The sequence below is a fragment of the Schistocerca piceifrons genome, chromosome 3 (assembly GCF_021461385.2).
Source record: "Schistocerca piceifrons isolate TAMUIC-IGC-003096 chromosome 3, iqSchPice1.1, whole genome shotgun sequence".
In the NCBI taxonomy this organism is placed as follows: Eukaryota; Metazoa; Arthropoda; class Insecta; order Orthoptera; family Acrididae; genus Schistocerca; species Schistocerca piceifrons.
This window is the reverse complement of record NC_060140.1, coordinates 822,925,327-822,946,812: the sequence shown is the minus strand read 5'-3', so window position 1 is coordinate 822,946,812 and position 21,486 is coordinate 822,925,327. Positions and strand designations below refer to the sequence as shown.

Sequence of the window (21,486 nt, the reverse complement as noted above, 5' to 3'; positions counted from 1 at the left end):
CTTTCGAAATTATGGTGGAAGCATTTTCGAAACGGCTTAGTCTGTAAACTGTCCGTGTTAAAGTACACCGTGCATGGATAAATGATGCTATCCAAAACCGGCGCCGAGGAAACTCTGGTGCACCACGAGCCTGGGGTGAACGACAGCGGCGGAGGTGGGTACGGACGAGTAGACGTTCACCTGTTGAGCAACTGACCGCCCAGATGAGCCAAGGGGCTACCAACTGTGTTTCCTGAACGACCGCTCAGCGCACGTTGCTGCGTACAGGTCTCCGCAGCAGGTGCCTGGTTCGTGGACCCATGCTGACTGCTGTTGTGTTGGCTATCATGGCTGGAATTTAAACGCCAATATCGCAAATGGACATCCACTGTTGGGTTACGGGTGACTCTTTAGGTGAATCCCATTTCATGCTACATCGAACAGATGGCCTTTGCGTGTACGGTGTGAAACATCTGAAGGTAAACACCTTGCCACAATAGTGGGAAGGATCCGTGCCGGAGAAGGGACAGAGAGATGGTCTGAGGAACATTTTCGTGGCAATCCCTGTGTGAGCTCGGCGTTATGGAAAGCACACTGGATCAACACATGTGCGCATTAATCCCTGGGGACCGTATGCCCCAAAAATGCAGTTTTCTTCTCGGCATCCTGCAGCAGGGCAGTGCAAAAAGGCACACAGCTCGCTGTGCATGCGCGTGCCTCTCAGAGCACCAGGAAGGGTTTAGAGTACACCCATGGCCACCAAACTCCCTGGCCATAAACCCAATCGAGAATCTGTGAGACCCCCTTGGTCGGCCTGTTCACGCCATGGATCCTCAACACAGAAACCTGCCGCAGCTGGCCACGGCATTGGAGTCGGGACGGCTCCAAATCCCTATCAGTACGTTCAAAAATCTCACTGACTGTCTTCCTGAACGTTTCTCAACTGTCCGCGCTGCAAAAGATGGATATTCAGCCGATTGACACATAGTCACATTAATGTGACTGGACAGGGTAGTTAACGCGGCGAATGTATTGCGTGCACCTCATGTTTTTTTGTTATACCAGTAAGTCTTACAGGTATTTTAATAGCTGTTAAAAATTCATAATCAAAAATGTTCAGAACAGTTTAGATATGACTAAGAGCTGCATGAGACAAGGAGAAATTAGTAGGATGTAAAAACGTGTTATGTTAAATAATTATTTTTATTTAAATAGTTACTGTCAGCTTTTTAGTCTGGTGCCTGTGAAGTTTTCCAATTTATGTCATACATCCTCATGAGATTACAACAAACACTTAGGGTAAATTTAGGATTTATTTCAGGTTCTCTTCACCTGAGTCAGCCAGTGTTTTGATTCATTCTACGCGTATCACACAAAATGACCGTCAATGTAACAATTAGAGATATTCGAGGTCACACAGAGGCTTCCCAGCAATCCATCTTCTCACGATCAGTTAGCGAATGGAAGAGGAACAGGGGCAAATGCCAGTGGTAAACAAAATACCCTCCGCCACACATCAGACAAGAATGCGAGTTAATATTCCATTTTATCCAAGTGTCAAGACCCTAGATCATAGGGAAATTACTTTGAAATCAATTGCAGAATTTGTACCAAACAGATAAAGGTCAGAGAAGAGTGGTGTTGGATCTTACTGTCACAGTAATCTCTTTCCAGGTTTCATGTGAGAAGTGTTCCCAGTTTGGGAGAAATTGCCAGTTATACGAATAAATCGAACGAGCTGTTCAGGTAGTTTCGGCAGCAGGTAATTTACGCGCATTGCTGCTGCACGCAATGTGTTAAGCACGGCCATCATGCAGGAACGCCTATTACGAGGCTCAGTGTTAATCTACTTTGTTGTCCTGTTTTCACCACTACCGCCTCCCCTATTGCAGACTCGCTATTCTTACTGACACAGTATTGCACTGTCATGAACTTCTGAGCTATGCTTAAAATTTTAAGTGTCTAGCTCATCGGGAAGTTAATTTAAAACCAATTTGCAAAATTTACACCGAACAGAAAGACAGAGAAAAAAGTGATGAAGTAAAAAGGTATTAAAATAGTACAGTTCAAATGCATTTAAAAACGCTCAGCGATACATTGTGCCCAAACTAGCTCTATCGAGTGTCCCAAAAATCTACATAAAAAATAGAACAGCTGGTTGCCGACCCTGGGCTGAGAATTATGAGATAAGGGACCAATGGTTCTGAAATGGAAATTTTATTGCAGTCTGTTGGTGACGTGACACCGAGGTGGAATGTGATGCGGCCTCTAATTGGTGATATCTGTAGACAGATTCTCCCAGTGGATACACCTCTTCTCAGTTGGGAAGTAAAACAAGCACAATGGAACACAATGGAATTAAATCAGGCGATGCTGAGGCAATTAGATTATAAACTGAGACGCTAGAAGTACTGGATGCGTTTGCTGTTTGGATACCAAAATAAATGATCATGACCGAAGTAGAGAGGATATAAAACGCAGGTTGGTTTCAGCGAGGAAATTATTTCTGATAAAGAACAATCATGTAACATCTTACATATAGATGCTAGTAAGTGTTTTCTTAAAGCGTTTGTCTGGGACGTTGCTTGGACAGTAAGTAGTTCAGACAGGTAGAGGATAGGACCTTTTTGAATTTCTGTGCTACAATAGAATGATGAAGATTAGATGGGTAGACCGAATACCTAATGAGGAGTTACTGAATAGAACTGTTTAAAAAAGACATCACTAAAGGAAGGGATCGGCTTATAGGAGACACCCTGAATCATCAAGGAATAGCAACCTGGTAGTACAGGAACCATGGACCTTACCATTGATGGGGAGGCTTGAGCGCCTCAGCGATACAGACAGCCGTACCGAAGGTGCAACCACAACGGAGAAGTATCTGTTGAGAGGCCAGAAAAACGTGTGGTTCCTGAAGAGGGGCAGCAGCCTTTTCAGTAGTTGCAGGGGCAACAGTCTGGATGATTGACTGTCTGGCCTTGTAACGTTAACCAAAACGACCTTCCTGTACTGGTATTGCGAAAGGCTGAAAGCAAGGAGAAACTACAGCCGTATTTTTTCCCGACGGCATGCAGCTTTCCTGTATGGTTACATTATTATGGCGTCCTCTTGGCTAAAATATTCTGGAGGTAAAATAGTCCCCCATTCGGATATCCGGCCGGGAACAACTCAGGAGGACGTCGTTATCAGGAGAAACAAACCTGGCGTTCTACGGATAGGAGCATGGAATGTCAGTTCCCTTAATCAGGTAGGTAGGTCAGAAAATAAAAAGGGAAATGGGTAGGCTAAAGTTACGTATAGTGGGCAGGGGGAACAATACTTCTGGTCAGGGAATACAGGGTTATAAATACAAAATCAAACAGGGGTAATTCAGGAGAAGGTTAAATAATGAATAAAAATAGGAGCTCGGGTAAGCTACTATGAACAGCTTAGTGAGCGCATTTTTATAGCCAAGATATACACGAAGCCCACGCCTACCACTGTAGTACAAGTTTATATGCCAATTAGCTTCGCAGATGATGAAGAGATTGAAGAAATGTATAATGAGATAAAGGAAATGATTCAGATAGTGAAGGTAGATGAAAATTTAATAGTCATGAGAGACTGGAATCTGATAGCAGGAAAAGGAAGAGGAGGAAAAAAAAGTGGGTTAATATGGAATGGGGGTAAAGAATGAATGAGGAAGCCCCCTGGTAGAATTTTGCACAGAGAGTAACTTAATCATAGCTAACACTGGATTAATAATCATGAAAGAAGGCTGTATACGTGGAAGAGGCCTGTAGTCACTGGAAGTCTTCAAATAGATCATATAATGGTAAGACAGAGATTTAGAACCAGGTTTTAAATTGTAAGACATTTCCAGAAGCAGATGTGGACTATGTCCACAATCTATTGCTTATGAACTGAAGATTAAAACTGAAGAAACTGCAAAAAGGTGGGAATTTAAAGAGATGGGGCCTGGATAAACTGAAACAACCAGAGGTTGTAGAGAGTTTCAGAGAGAGCATTAGGGAACGGTTGACAAGAATTGGGGAAAAAATACTGTAAAAGAAGAATGGGCAGCTTTCGGAGATGAAATAGTGAAGGCGGCAGAGATTCAAGAAGGTAAATAGACGAAGGCTACGGGAAATCCTTGGGTAACCGAAGACATACTGAATGTAACTGATGAAAGGAGAAAACATAAAACTGCAGTAAATAAAGCAGGCAAAAAGGAATACAAACGTCTCAAAAATGAGATCGACGGAAGCGAAAGATGGCTAATCAGGGATGGCTAGAGGACAAATGTAAGGATGTAGAGACTTATCTCACGAGGGGTAAGATAGATACTGCCTACAGGAAAATTAAAGAGACATTTGGAGAAAAGAAAACCACTTGTATGAATATCAAAGGCTCAGATGGAAACCCAGTTCTAAGCAAAGAAGGGCAAGTAGAAATGTGGAAGGAGTATATAGAGGGTCTATACAAGGGCGATGTACTTGAGGGCAGTATTATGGAAATGGAAGAGGATGTAGATGAAGATGAAATGAGAGATATGATACTGCGTGAAGAATACTTTGAAGAATCAAAGTTGAAACAAGGCCTCGTGAGTAGACAACTTTCCGTTAGAAATACTGATAGTTTTGGAGAGCCATCCCTGACAAAACTCTATGATCTGGTGAGCAAGATGTATGGGACAGGCGAAATACCCTCAGACTTCAAGAAGAATATAATAATACCAATCCCTAAGAGAACAGGAGTTGACAGGTGTTGACAGGGGTGATTAAGGAAAGGCAAACCTACTTTTCTAGCATTTGTAGACTTAGAGAAAGCTTTTGACAATGTCTTCTGGAATAATCTGTTTCATATTCTGATGGTGGCTCGGGGAGCGAATGGCTATTTATAATTTGTACAGAAACCAGATGTCAGTTATAAGAGTCGAGGGACATGAAAGGGAAGCAGTGGTTGGGAAGGAAGTGAGACAGGGTTGTAGCCTATCCCAGATGTTATTCAATCTGTATATTGAGCAACTGGTAAAGGAAACAAAAGAAATATTTGGGTAGGAATTAAAATGCATGGAGAAGAATTAAAAACTTTGAGGTTTGCCGATGACTTTGTAATTCTGTCAGAGACAGCAAAGGGCCTGGAAGAGCAGTTGAACGGAATGGACAGTGCCTTCAAAAGAGGATACAAGATGAACATCAACGAAAGAAAAACGAGAATAATGGAATGTAGTCGAATTAAGTCGGGTGATGCTGAGGAAATTAGGTTAGGAAATGAGACACTTAAAGTTGTAGATGAGTTCTGCTATTTGGGGAGCAAAATAACTTATGTTGGTCGAAGTAGAGAGGCTATAAAATGTCAACTGGCTATGGCAAGGAAAGCGTTTCAGAAGAAGAGAAATTTGTTGACATCAAGTATAGACTGAAGTGTCAGGAAGTCCTTTTATAAAGTATTTGCAGGGAGTGTAGCCATGCACGGAAGTGAAAAATGGACGAAAAATAGTTTAGACAAGAAGAGAATAAAAGTTTCCGAAATGTGGTGCTACAGAAGAATGCTGAAGATTAGATGGGTAGATCACATAACTAATGAGGAAGTATTGAATAGGATTGGGGAGAAGAGAAGTTTGTGGCACAACCTGACCAGAACAAGGGATCGGTTGGTAGGACATGTTCTGAGGCATCAAGGGATCACCAATGTAGTATTGGAGGGCAGCGTGGAGGGTAAAAATCGAGGAGGGAAACCAAGAGATGAATACACTAAGCAGATTCAGAAAGATATAGGTTGCAGTAGTTACTTGGAGATGATGTAGCTCGCACAGGATAGAGTAGCATGGAGAGCTGCAGCAAACCATTCTCTGGACTAAAGACCACAACAACAACAGTGAAGCAAAGTGTAGGGGGAAAAACTGTAGAGTTTTTACGCTCGTATAAGTACTGCACTACGTTTTCTACCAGCACACAGTTCCGAAGTGCGTGTTGGAGAGACCATGGTATAGTTAATTATGTGTTCAGGAACGCAATTACTAAGCTCCGATCACCCCAGTAATTCACACTCGGGAAGTGGCCAAACCCATTTCTTATTTACATCCAGAAAGTTCGTATAGAATGCTTTTTCTACTTTGCTCAAATTTGTTGTTTCTAGGACAATAAGGTGATCACGTCTTATTTCGATAGAATATTTACTATCCATTATCATCTCAAGCACACAATCAGGATATATTTGGTGAGTATAGACTACAGTTTATTTAAAAAATCGTCGTTAGATCTTTTACTATAACAGTAGCAAACCTAATTAACACGCGTTTCCTAAGTCGTGACATTCACTGCACGCCGTACAATACGCTTACTGATGAGGTCTGCTCGTACGACCGTAGTGGGTGACCTGAAGATCGATAGATAAAGTGAAACGAAATCACCAAAATATCTGTCCCGCTGATCGTGATGGATAATCAGTGCCACGTTAAAATTGTACCGAAATTTTTGTAATCATTTCCTAAACAATTTTCATCTCTATCGAGATTCATTTAGAGGTACTTCAAATGGTAGGAACATTTTTTTTGAAGATTTCTTTGATTTGTTAAACATCTGTTATCCCTACAAAGGGTTCCCTTGTCAATTCAAATAATTTAAATAAAATAAGTACCTGTCTTGTGAATTTGCTGTTTACTGATGAGTCAACGCTTACCCGAGAAAAAATGAGAAGTTACAACTTTTCAATATGGGCGGGGGAGAACTTTGCATTACGGAAAGTAATGCTCAGCTATGTCTCCTTGTTAAGCTGACATGCCGTAAGCTGAGAAGCAACTGAGTGCTCTAGTGGAAGACAAGCATCCTAACGGAAATTGGCATCCATAATTCGTCGGAATGTGTCCTTGCTTGCTTCCCTAATACATCGCGGTTTAGCAAGCACCGTATCTTTCCGTCTGCAGTGGCCAGCGCAGAGAAATCAAAAGGTTCTGCAACAATATTAAGTGAAACTAAATTTGTAAAAAGTTTATGTAATATGTACATTTTATGTAAACCTATAGAAATATTAAATATTTTGAGTCTCAGCATGTTCATTGATTGGGTTTCTCAAGAATCCACTTTTTACGAAATTTTAAAAGCACGCAGTATTCAAGTTAGAAAGCTGTAATTCGAGATTTAGGTTCAGTTTATTATAAACATATTCTGTACAAGTTTTCATGAAGTTACCTTTTCTATCTTTTATTATGTGAAAACCGACCTTCGAACGAAAACTAAACAAATTAGATTAACTGACCTTCATAATTAAGATAAAAGGCTAAAATGACAGCACAACGTTTAATATATGTGATAATAAAGCTGTAAGAGCTTTTACAATGATACTGCAATTGGACCAAGGTACAGAGGTTGCGAAAGAGACAGTTCAGCGGTTACAATAAACCTCAAGTATCGTCTGAAAAATTCTCGAGGGCCAACATTAAGATTAATGAAACTGGTATTTTATAAAACATAAACAGATCACAGTTTTACACATAGAAAAACTGGGGACCGTTGTTAGTTTTTAACTAACAAGAATATAGATAATTTTATCGTCAAGGAGGATACCAGGAGGATACAGTTGCAGACAATGGAGGTACCCTGCAGCAGTGGTTCCATTTGCTACCCACACCAAGAGTACATGCTTCGACCTGTCTTTACTGGAAAGCGTTATTCGATCGCCATCATCCGCGTATGATGTACTGCTCCCCTCTTCAGAACGTGCTGTCATTCAAACCAGATGTGCATGTCTTAACCCTCGGATGACGCTAAAGACGACTGAGTCGAATGATTTTCTATCAGGTTAGTTTTCAAGCTTATTTTGTTGAATCATGTGAAAGTGGACTTTCATGGATTGTTACTCTAAAGCATGTGTTTAAATATTTTCGATGTTTTCATTCGTGCGCAGCTCGCTATGTTATAGGAAACCGTATGGCAAGCAGCGCTTGATTATTCTCCACTTTTGTCGTCGTTGTGGTGTTGAGTCCAATGAGTGATCTGCTGCAGCTCTTCATACTACTCCACCCTGTGCAAAACTCTTCATCTCCGAGTAACTACTGCAACCTATATCCTTCTGAATTTGCTTAGCGTATTCATCTCTTGGTATCAGTTTACGATTTTTACATCCCACGATTCCCTCAAGTACCAAATTTGTGATCCCTTGATGCCTCAGACTGTGTCCTGCCATTCGATCCCTCCTTCTAGTCACGTTGTACCACAATTTCCTCTTCTCCATAATTCTGTTCAGTATCTCTTCATTAGTTACGTGATCTACCCATATAATATTCAGCATTGTTCTGTAGCACCACATTTCAGAAGCTTCTATTTTCTTCTTGTCTGAACTATTTATCTTCCATGTTTCACCTCCGTGCATGGCTTCACTCTATACAGATACCTACAGAAAGGACTTGCCGACACTGAAATCTATACTCGATGTTAAAAATTTTTTCTTCTCTCTTCTCTCCACTTTTAAGGGCAACTATTAATTATACTTAATTGGCAGGCAGAAAGAATTTAGTAATACTTGGAACATCGAGTAGAAATCCTCTGTGAACTACGTCGTGCACTGAATACAACAGAAAAACCTTAATGAATTGCAAAACTATTTCTAGTGCATGTGAACATTTACTAGAATATACTGATTCGTTAACCACAGTAGTCACTGACTCCTTTGGTCTATGCTAGGAGAGTTAGAATATTTTATTTCAGTTTCGGCGAGCTGACTGAAGATTACGGACAGTATGTTCTCCATTGCTTTCTAGGTGTCCGTACCAGTTATTTCGAATGTCTTGTAAAAGGTGATTCACAAATTTCTTCAAAATTTAAAAAAAAAAGTCGAAACACAACACTAAACGTATTTTCTTACCCGCAGACCCATAACACGTGTCCAATGATTTTGTACGCTACTGCTTGTCCTTTCGAACTTGTTAAATTACTTCCCTGAGCCGTATCTTCGGTGTTTCTATGATATTACGCAGCAAGAAAGGTAGTGTGACATTTCTAGATTCAAATATTTTTGTGGTGATTGCCAAACCCAGATGATTATCAACAAATAAAAAAAGGAATAAATCCTTAATCGCATATTAAATGTTTATGTGCCCAGTCAGGACAAATATAAACACCAATGACTTTGCAGTCACATTATCTTATTTTTATTTATTATCTATTTGGTAACGTTGGAGGCCACCTGAACCTCTTCATGGACGAAGGCCTCTAGGAAGGTTGCATCGCAAGAGGACTATAGGAAACTGCAGGAAGTCCTTCATAACATCGAAGATCGGTGCAGGGATTGTAGGTGTCCCTGATGGTACGTGAGTGTAAGGTACTGTTCACAAAGAGATGCAGAGATCTATTACTGTTCGATGACACTACTTACGGCAAAATTACTGGAAACACTAAGCACCGAAAATACCTAGGAGTAAACATATGAAAGGAACTAAAGCGGAATGACCACATAAAACAAACTGTAGGAAAATCAGGCGCCAGGAGATTCATAGGAAGAATCTTAAAATGTGACACATCCACTAAAGAAGTGGCGTATGAAACACTTGTTCGATCTATTTTTGAGGCTTTGTAATCTGCGCAGGACCATCATCAAACAGAATAAATGGAAGAGATAGAGAAGGTCTGAGGAAGTGCGGTACGTTTTGTGGCGCAATTGTTAAATCGGCGATAGAGTATTACTGGATGCTCAACAAGCTGTTGCGGCAGGCTTACTGTGAGGTTTACTGTTCATATTTCGAGAGACGAGTCGGGCAAAGTAATACTTTCTCCCACATACGTGATCATGATGAGAAAATCATGGAAACTGGAGCTCATGCGGAGCTTTGCGCGAATCATTTGTCACAGGCGCCATTCGTAAATGGAACAGGGGAGGGGTGAAGAGATATTGGTACCAGAAGTTCGCTTCGCCACATACAGTAATGTGGCTTGCGGTGTATAGATACAAGCGTAGACCGTACTTATCTACAGTTTTAACTGTCCGGTTTTTTTTTTTTGTATCTTCCACTACAGGCGTTCCGCAGAAACATCTGGCCAAGGAAGCCCTAAATCGAATACGTGTAGCACTGCACTGCTGCTTCATACACACTTATGACGGTAAATGAGTTCTTGCAAGGTTTTGAGTGAACTACTCTACAGCGGACTGCATACAAAGAGAATGCTCTCCTGAGGCTGCGAACACTTCTGCGTAACGCACGCAACGTAAGACCGAACGTCAAGGAGTCATTGCCACGTCATAGAAGCAGTTCCCTTCTAATATGTCAATACTGGGAAACAAAGTTACTCACGGTAAAAAACGTTAGCTTTCTTCTTCTGCACTCCCCTCACCCACACACACGACGAGTTTTGATTAGGCTGTATTTTAGGGTACACTAATAGAGGCAAAGGTGGAAGGAATACATGAAGGCCGTAGAGAACAGAAGGAAAGAACATATTATAGGAAGAACTGGTGAGAAAGAAATGGAAGATATGATACTGTGAGAACAATTTAATACAATACTGAAAGATCTAACTCGAAACATAGTCAACTGAGTGGAGGATAATCCTTCAGAATAACCGACAACATTGGGAGAGAGAGCCATGACAAAACTATTACACCTAGTGAGCAAGATACATGAGACAAGAAAACTACAGCAATATATATATATATATATATATATAGAGAGAGAGAGACAAGCAGTTGATGAAAGGATTGGGTACTACCAAGCAGTCAGATTAATAAGTTGTACTTGCAAAATATTGTCACTGATTGTTCACAGAACAATGAAAAAATTGGTAGCAGTGGATTTCAGGGAAGCGCAGGTTTGTTTCCGAGGCAATACGGACCCTACAACTTATCCTAGAGGATAGGTTGTAAGAAGGTGAACTCTAATTTACTGTATTTGTAAATTTAGAGATATATTTTAACATCGATGACTCGAAAACACTCTTTAAAACTCTTAAGGGAGCGGGGATAAATACTGGGAGCGAAACATTATCTACAACTTGTACAGAAAGCAGACTGTAATTATAAGATTCATTAGACATACAGGGACAGCAGTACTCGACACAGAAGTGAGACGATGCTATATCCCAGATTTTATTTAGTATGTACAAAAGAAGTGGAGGAAAGAAAAAGAAATTTTGAAATGCGACAAGAGTACAAGGAAAAGACTTGGAAGTGCAGTTAGATTAAATGGAGAGCGTCTTGAAAAGTTTTTGTAAGGAGATCATCCACCAAACTAAAACAGAGGTAACTGAATGTAGTCGAGTTATGTATCATGTGACCCTGATAAAATTAGATAGTGGAATGAGACAGATAAAGTGGTGAATGCGTTCCGATATTTGAGCAGAAAAATAAGTGACAATTTCTATAGTAAAGGGAATATAAAATGCAGACAGGTAGTAGCTAAAACAAAGGAGTGTAGCGTTGTATGAAATGGAAACAGGGTTGATACACCGAATGACAAGACAGTAGATTGTTCTGTGATGCGGTGCTGTAGAAGAATGCTGATGTTTAGATGAATATATCGAATAACTAATAAAGAGGTACTGAATCGAACTGTGCAAAAAGAAAAAAGTATATATATATATATATATATATATATATATATATATATATATATATATATATAGTTTGTGGGACAACCTGAGTAAAAGAGGGGTCGGTTGATAGGACGCATCTAGAGTCATTAAGGAATCGTCTAGTTGGTGTGACTGAGAAGGTTAAATGTTAGGTTCCGAAATTTGCGAATCAAATAACGGGAAAAATGATGAGAAACAGTGAAAAGCTTACCGAAATACTTAGGAAGGACATTTTAATGTTTTATTTCAGCAGACCTTGATTTATCCAACTTGCAATTACGCGTCACGCAAGACGCACAGTTGTTTGTACATTTTATAATACTTCAGAAATGCAGTTTAATAAGAAATGGTCAAAGATGAGCCTTATTGTGTAGTGTTAGATACCATAGTTTTTAGAGACATTGACATAAGTAAAAAAATAAATTTCAAAGAAGGTCACTAAAATTACTGTAATAGATATGGCCAGCGAACTCTGTCTGTTCATTTAACATGGATTCAGTTTCTGTGATCTTTCAAAGGCTTATTTCAGTTGTCCTAACATATCTATAGTCTTACCAATGTCTTCATTGTATAGAAATACCAAACTGTTTTCTGTTGGTAACGTGTTTTGTTTGCAGCATAGATCTGTAATGTGTAGTTTTTCCAAGTGAATGAGTCTCAAGGCATTCATGTGTTGTTGGAAATTAATTTTGAAACTTCTACCTCTTTTCCTCACATAGTAGGCAGACGAGGTTGGTCATGGTACTTAATATAGCCCACTGTTGTTGAATTTTTGGGAATCTGCTTTTATGTTGTCAGCAGATAAGACGTGTCGTAGGTTATTTATGGTGGGTAATCCAACGGATACATATGTATATTTTTAATTAGGTACCATTTTTTGGAAAAAGTTTGGCCTAGATATACGATGATAGCAAATATTTATTCTTCTTTTTTAGTGTGGCAGTGTTCCAAGTTATGTGAATGTGTTCTGTGTAGTTAGGCTCTAAATACTACATATTTGTGAGGGGTGGTACAGCGTTCGGAGTTGTCTATTGCTACGTGCAATTGCATGCTGAATAAATCAATATGTGCTGTCATTGAAATAAAAATGTTATTCCTAGATTTTCCGGAAAGTTTTTCACTGTTTGTCATCACATATTCCTTTATTTATTTTCGAATTACGAAGTTTAAGACCTACCTTCTCACTACAGGACCACATGTTGCGCATAAGCTCACTAAACAGCAGAAGTAAATTACGTATTGAAACGATCTGCACCTGACGATGGACTCACACGGTTCGAAATCCATCGTGTTACTTCACAAAACACGAAGTTATTGTGAATGAAGTCGTTATTATTTTTACTTCTTATGTAAAAGCTGTTAAGCATTCGAAAAGTACGTACTTTATGTTGTTCATAAATTGCAGAAATTGCTGTCAAACTAAAACGCTTGCCCGTGTCATCAAAAGGATATTTGTTGTGTGCACTTAGCTTTTTCTCCATTGAAGCAGATACTTAAATCCTAATCTGTTCGGCATCATATCTCACCTACCGTGGTTTTGTTCGCTATAAAATTCTCCACTTAATTTTGCTTGCATGTTTCGTCACACTTTCCGTCAGGACTGTCATGCCTCTCTCATCCTCATCGTTAGTAAATTTACTGTCGTTAATAGCAAGTCACCATGGGCGCTGCGAAGGAATTTTTCGCTCCTCATTTTCCAGACTTTCACTACGGGGTAACGACGTGCATAAACTTGAACGTGTCTAGTACTAGTTTGTACACATGACCATAGTAGTTCCCACTACGGTATGCTGTATATGCTGTGTCCTCAGAAGGACTGTTTGCACTCTTGTTTGCACATTCTCTATTGCTGTGCATCATCAGCTATTTGTAAGAAACGGCTTGTATTACATCGTTGCCCAAGGGACACCCGATTATAGATTCCACAATATTTGGGGAGGCTTCTTATATGTCGTTATTACCACTATCAGGTCTACTCCTATTCGCTGACTTACTCTCTCATCAAAAACAGCTACTGCGTACTAACTGTGACGGAAGAGACTCGCGTAAGACCTGTTTTCAAATTGCGCTTTCCAGAACTCACCAGCTATACCGCTGAAGTTACGGAAGTAGTACTGCGTTACTCTGGACGTTACAGAGGTTTTTGATTGCATCGGGAAGTGGAAAATACGCTGGATTAACATCCAGCCTACGATACTCACTTAGTTCAAAACGCAACAACGAAGGTTGGAGGTTTCGATCTTCCCTGTTGTTAGTGGGTACGATTCAACTTTATGCAAATGGCACAAGGAAGCTGTGGCTGCAGTGTGAAGAACTCTGGTTACTGGGAATCTGCTAACTGCGTGTGATTGTTCTGCGGAGGAATAGGCAACATAACGCTGTCGACTCGGCGCCTTCAAAGATGCTCTGAAAATATTTTTGCATGCGGTACCTTAATATGTACAAACATCAGTGTTTTGGTGCCCGCTAATACGTTACATAATTTTCTACTGTATGTTTCCTGCATGGAAGTAACTGTACCACTAAGTGGGTTATGCCTGCCAGTATACACTAACCACCCTGTGTCCATGCATCCATACTTCAACACCTGACCTGTTGCCCAGGGCACTAATGGCTTGGTATGGCCGTATGTACTTGGAGCTACTAACCAGTCTAAAAACATATGACTTGTAATAGCTATAACTATGTGGGTAATTACGATATCAACAGTATTATGGTGCAGAGAACAACTGAAAACAATGTTAAAAACGGTTTGATAAGGCCTCAGAGGCATCCAGAACGTGCATCAAAACGAAACGGTGGTGAACCGATTAAAACATGAAACTTGCAGGCAGATTAGTACTGTATGCCAGACCTGGACTCGAACTTGGGGCCTTTGTTTCTCAAGGGTAAGTGCTCTACCGACAAATCCATCCAAGAAGGTGTGACAGCCTGCCCATAAAAGTATACGCCTGACAGTACCTCATCCCATTCTTCCAGACTTCTCAGTATTTCTCTTACGTACCTTGCAGGACTAGCACTCATGAAAGAGAGAGTATAGTGGAGTCATGGCTTTGCCACAGTCTGGGGGTTGTTTAAAGAATAAATTTTCACTCAGCAGCAGAAATTGAGCTTATCTGAACTTCATGGCAAATTAGAAACTGTGCGCCAGAGCAGCTTCATTCTCATTCAAAATACACTGTCGGAAAACAATTAATTAACCCATTTAGAAGTTTCAAATTCACTTATTATTTATTGTTGTAACAATGCATATGAAATACATGAAATGATTAAATTTACAGAACAATAGCACAAGTGATTCTGAGCTATCAGCTATTGATCCGTGCTGAGACACCCATATTAGCACATGGTGTAGCCTCCATGGACGGAAATGTAGGCGCTGACTCTGGCATCTAGTCGATCATTCAGATGGTGAATACTGTGCTGGGACTCGTTATGCCACACCTGCTTGACATTTTCACTGTGTTCTGTAAGAGTAGTTTGTTGAGGAGAAGCACAAGTCGCTTCTCGCCCCAACATACCCCACCCTTGCTCGATTGGAGACACGTCAGGAGATCGTGCTGGCCAGGAAAGCTGCTGCACGTCTTGCAGACCACGTTAAGTTTGACAGGCAGTGTGTGGGCGTGCGTTATCCTGTTGGAACAACACACCATTTTCCTGTTGCAAGAACGCCAAAAGACCGGGTTTAACAGCAGTTATCGTCCCCTCCAGAAACACCAAAGGTGATGGAGATTTGTAGCTTATTGCACTCTATAGCATAAGGCCTGGGACGAGGTCATTGTCTTGGACGAATGCACTCTATGAGACAACGGTCATCAAGTCTACTTCATAAGCGCAAACGACTATCACTTGCGTGCAGACACAATGTGCTTTCATCTCTATCTTCGCCATTAGAAGTGATCCTTTGTGACACCTGTCAAGCCATACGGATCGATGCTGTGACGTGAGTTGGAGAAGGACTGAAGTGTGGTGCCCGTACTGCAACTGCTAATAACCAGTTCGCAACGGTCCGTGTTGACAAGTATGGGCTCACAAGCGTTCTTATCTGTGCTGTGGTAGCTGTACAGTCGGCCACTGGAGCCCTTACAATACGACGATGACGGTGGGCGTCTGTGTTGCGTGAACGTCCAGAACCTCATCTATGGGTGTGACAATGTTCACGTGACCACAAATACAGCATCGTTGCACAAATGACGCTGCACGTCCATCTTTTGTGCCAATTCTCCGAAAGGACCATCTCGCCACATGGAATGCCGCAGTTTGCTGTTTCCAAACTCACCGAGTTCGCTGTAGGAAGCACGAGTTGCCTGCTTGCCTCACACATCTGCACCACACTGAGCCTTCTGCCTGTGACATGGCTATGGTAGCTATGCCACTATGCTATCTGTTGTTGGAGGACGTCGAAGCGATTGTCAGTACACCGTCTATCTCCCAGGTGGCATACGCCATCATCGGATCAAAATCGACCTCGTCTCTCAGGATGTAATATTCTTTTTCAGTGGTGTGTTTTTTTGCTATTGTGAAGGAATATTAATGGTTTAATAGCTTGAATGAAACGCCTAAACTGTGTAGAAGGGTTTAACAGTTGGCAAGCTTGCAAGCAGCGTTCAGCTAACACTACATCTATTGGAACATGACATGAAGAACGAGCACACCCACCATATCGAACGAGTCAATCACCAACGTCTCGAGCGAAATATGTGGGAAGAACATCTCCCGCCGGACGAGCAATGTGGCTTTCGACCAGGATACGCGACGACTTACCAGCTACACCACTTGCCATTAAAATTCCTACACCAAGAAGAAATGGAAATGATAAACGGGTATTCATCGGCCAAATTTACAGGTTGTTTCAAAAATGACCGGTATATTTGAAACGGCAATAAAAACTAAACGAGCAGCGATAGAAATACACCATTTGTTGCAATATGCTTGGGACAACAGTACATTTTCAGGCGGACAAACTTTCGAAATAACAGTAGTTACAATTTTCAACAACAGATGGCGCTGCAAGTGATGTGAAAGATATAGAAGACAACGCAGTCTGTGGGTGCGCCATTCTGTACGTCGTCTTTCTGCTGTAAGCGTGTGCTGTTCACAACGTGCAAGTGTGCTGTAGACAACATGGTTTATTCCTTAGAACAGAGGATTTTTCTGGTGTTGGAATTCCACAGCCTAGAACACAGTGTTGTTGCAACAAGACGAAGTTTTCAACGGATGTTTAATTTAACCAAAGGACCGAAAAGCGATACAATAAAGGATCTGTTTGGAAAATTTCAACGGACTGGGAACGTGACAGATGAACGTGCTGGAAAGGTAGGGCGACCGCGTACGGCAACCACAGAGGGCAACGCGCAGCTAGTGCAGCAGGTGATCCAACAGCGGCTCCGGGTTTCCGTTCGCCGTGTTGCAGCTGCGGTCCAAATGACGCCAACGTCCACGTATCGTCTCATGCGCCAGAGTTTACACCTCTATCCATTCAAAATTCAAACGCGGCAACCCCTCAGCGCCGCTACCATTGCTGCACGAGAGACATTCGCTAACGATATAGTGCACGGGATTGATGACGGCGATATGCATGTGGGCTGCATTTGGTTTACTGACGAAGCTTATTTTTACCTGGAAGGCTTCGTCAATAAACAGAACTGGCGCATATGGGGAACCGAAAAGCCCCATGTTGCAGTCCCATCGTCCCTGCATCCTCAAAAAGTACTGGTCTGGGCCGCCATTTCTTCCAAAGGAATCATTGGCCCATTTTTCAGATCCGAAACGATTACTGCATCACGCTATCTGGACATACTTCGTGAATTTGTGGCGGTACAAACTGCCTTAGACGACACTGCGAACACCTCGTGGTTTATGCAAGATGGTGCCCGGCCACATCGCACGGCCGACGTCTTTAATTTCCTGAATAAATATTTCGATGATCGTGTGATTGCTTTGGGCTATACGAAACATACAGGAGGCGGCGTGGATTGGCCTCCCTATTCGCCAGACATGAACCCCTGTGACTTCTTTCTGTGGGGACACTTGAAAGACCAGGTGTACCGCCAGATTCTAGAAACAATTGAACAGCTGAAGCAGTACATCTCATCTGCACGTGAAGCCATTCCGCCAAACACGTTGTCAAAGGTTCCGGGTAATTTCATTCAGAGACTACGCCATATTATTGCTACGCATGGTGGATATGTGGAAAATATCGTACTATAGAGTTTCCCAGACCGCAGCGCCATCTGTTGTTGAAAATTGTAACTACTGTAATTTCGAAAGCTTGTCTGCCTGAAAATGTACTGTTGTCCCAAGCATATTGCAACAAACGGTGTGTTTGTATCGCTGCTCGTTTAGTTTTTATTGCCGTTTCAAATATACCTGTAATTTTTGAAACACCCTGTATTATACTAGAACTGACATGCGATTACATTTTCACGCAATTTGGATGCATAGATCGTGAGAAATCATTACCCAGAACAACCACCTCTGGCCGTAATAACGGCCTTGATACGCCTGGGCATTGAGTCAAACAGAGCTTGGACGGCGTGTACAGGTACAGCTGCCCACGCAGCTTCATCACGATACCACAGTTCATCAAGAGTAGTGACTGCCGTATTGTGACGAGTCAGTTACTTGGCCACCATTGATTAGACGTTTTCATTTGGTGAGAGACCTGGAGAATGTGGTGGCCAGTGCAGCAGTCGAACATTTTCTGTATCCAGAAAGGTATCCAGAAAGGCCCCTACAGTACCTGAAACATGCGGTAGTGCATTATCCAGCTGAAATGTAGGGTTTCGCAGGGATCGAATGAAGGGTAGAGCCACGGGTGGTAGCACATTTGAACTGTAACGTCCACTGTTCAAAGTGCCGTCAATGCGACCAAGAGGTGACCGAGACGTGTAACCAATGGCACCCCATATCATCACGCCGGGTGATACGGCAGTATGGCGATGACGAATACACGCTTCCAATGTCCGTTCACCGCGATGACGCCAAACAGGAATGCGATCATCATCATGCTGTAAACAGAACCTGGATGCATCTGAAAAAATGACAATTTGCCATTCGTGCACCTAGGTTAGTCGCTGAGCACACCATCGCAGGCGCTCCTGTCTGTGATGCAGCGCCAAGGGTAACCGCAGCCATGGCCTCCGAACTGATAGCCCATGCCGCTGCAAACGTCGTCGAACTGTTAGTGCAGAAGGTTGTTGTCTTGGAAACGTCCCCATCTGTTGACTCAGGGATCGAGACGTGGCTGCACGATCCATTAGTGCCATGCGGATAAGATGCCTGCTAGTGATAGTGATACGCGGCCGTTGGAGTCCAGCATAGCGTTCCGTATTACCCTCCTGAACTCACCGATTCCATGTTCTGCTAACAGTCATTGGATCTCAACCAACTCGAGCAGTAATGTCGCGATGCGATAAACCGCAATCGCGATAGGCTACAATCCGACCTTTATCAAAGTCGGAAACCTGATGGTACGAATTTCTTCTCCTTACAAGAGGCATCACAACAACTTTTCACCAGGAAAAGTCGGTTAACTGGTGTATGAGTATGAGAAATCGGTTGGAGACTTTCCTCATGTCAGCACGTTGTAGGTGTCACCACCGGCGCCAACCTCTTGTGAACGCTCTGAAAAGCGAATCATTTGCATATCACAGCATATTCTTCCCGTCGGTTAAATTTCGCGTCTGTAGCATGTCATCTTCGTGTTGTTTCAATTTTAATGGCCACTAGTGTACTTCGCCTCGTCGTTCACTCAATCCCGTTCGGCAACATATTTGCTTTGAATATTGCATTATTTGTAGTTAATTTTTATGGTAACATCAGGACTAACGATAATTCTGAATTGTTAAAACTCGGAAGGCCCACACTTCCTCCTTTCAGAGTCGTGTAATCTGTGAACCCTGCTACAACACATTAGTTTGAAATGCATGGGCATCAACAACTGAATAAACTGGGAAGAATCATCAACGAATCTCTTTCACTTCTGGCGATATAGAGAACGCAATAATTTCAACTTTAGAATACCAATACCTTTTACGAAATATAAATCTCTCTAATTTTCGCAAAATTTCTTTAAGGTAAAAGAAACATGAAAACTAACTGCAGTCTCGCATTCGGGAAGACGACGTTTCAATACCGCATCCGGCGATCCTGATTTAGGTTTTCCGTGGTTTCCCTAAATCGCTCCAAGCAAATGCCGGGATGGTTCCTTTCAAAGGGCACGGCCGACTTCCTTCTCCGTCCTTCCCTAATCCGATGTGACCGATGACCTCGCTGTCTGGCCTCCTTCCCCGAAACAACCAACCAACCAACTAACTGCTGTGTGAGAGATTGTGTTTCGTTGAATATTTGCATCTTAGGAGATAAATTTTTAGTCACCTACATAGAGGTAGGGCGAAGTATTATTGAAATAAGCATCCTGTTATGGTTTGGTCTTCACAAACTGTTCTAGTGACATTTAGTGTTTGGCGCTAATTAACGTCGTTAATAGTTGGTGGAAAAAAAATCGAAATCATCTGTAAGCTTAAAGTGGTAGACTGCTGTGAAATGTATCAGAGGCAGTGCTGGGAAGGAATCATAGCTAGACAGCTTCGACGAGAGGGCTTCGGAAAACCTTGAAGCATTTACAGAGTAATTTCCTTCTCCAGAGAGTCTGCGCCGTTCCGGGCCATTCTTCCCCGAGAGTAATTTCCAATAACGTCAATTTAAAGGACTTGCTAAATGGATTATGTAATGGTCCCCGGAGCGAGCGGTTCAATTTGCACAAGGGCGGCTGATTAACAATGACGAGGAATGCGGGGTAGGGGGGGGCGGAGTTGCGGGAAGCGTAGCAACAAGTGGTTCCGCTGTCTGCGCATGCGCAGGAGCCGGTCTGCCTGCTGTCCACCGCACTGAGGGTTCTTTTTGTCGCGAGGCGCGCAGAAAATGGAATTCCTGCAAAGTGATTCGGGAGAATATTTTGTGGCACAGGCGACAGCGCTCAGAGAAAAACAGGGAGAACGATTTGGAAGGAGTGACTGTGAAAATTCAGCAGACTACTGACAAGAAAGGGGAGAATACGACCTATGAAAAGGTGTAGGTGCATACGCTGTAAGTAGCTTCTAAATAAACCAAGACAATCCTTGGGATACGAGTTGATGGACCTCTTAGAAACTGAAAGTATTCCATGGCGTTGTTATTCTTTTGCAAGGGCTATAAGTTTTAGCTACTTGTTCTAGATTACATTCACGATAACGATTACGATGTGGAATGTGTCAACAGAACACACGTAGAACACTTATACACAACTAAATAAAAACAATAGAAATTAATATTTATATGGCTACATGTTGACGATTTACAAGTTTTTATTTCTTTCTTTTTACAAGACTAATTGTCTCTACTGAAGAACTCCTGCATGGTATAGAAGTTGTTAGGGAGGAAGCTTTGTAACGTAATTTACATTTGAAAATGTTTCTGTTATCTGTCAGGTATCTTGTTTCCATGGGTATAATGTCAAAGAGTTTTATAGCTGCACTTTTCGCCCCCTTCTGTGAGAGAGCTCCATTCTTTAGAGGACAATGCAGATCATTTCCTTCCAGTGTTACGAACATCTTGTTGCGCTTGAACATAAACGGATTGTTGATAATATATTTTGTAAGTGAATAAATGTGCTATGAGACTGTGGTTAATATCCGCAATTGCTTAAAGAGATATCAGCAAGACGTACGCGTGTGAGCTCCACACAAACTCTAATAACTTTATTTTGTGCAATGAATACCTTTTGCCTAAGCGAGCAGAAATTATCCCATAACACACCATTGAATGAAAATATGCAAAATATATTAACTTATTGACTGCTGTACACCCAAATTTGGCAATTATTCTAATAGAAAATGTAGCCGAACTTGAATACTATAGGAGATTTATTGCATTGCTTTAATATTTTAAGTTTCCATCAATATGCGCAATTATAAACTTACAA

The 21,486-nt window shown here is 41.7% G+C and overlaps 1 protein-coding gene across 1 annotated transcript in view; it reads right to left on the bottom strand.

Annotated features, from left to right (window-relative positions):
* LOC124789089 (delta-sarcoglycan) overlaps positions 1 to 21,486 on the bottom strand; it is a 254,439-nt gene that overhangs the window by 116,175 nt on the left and 116,778 nt on the right. The window lies entirely within an intron of this gene.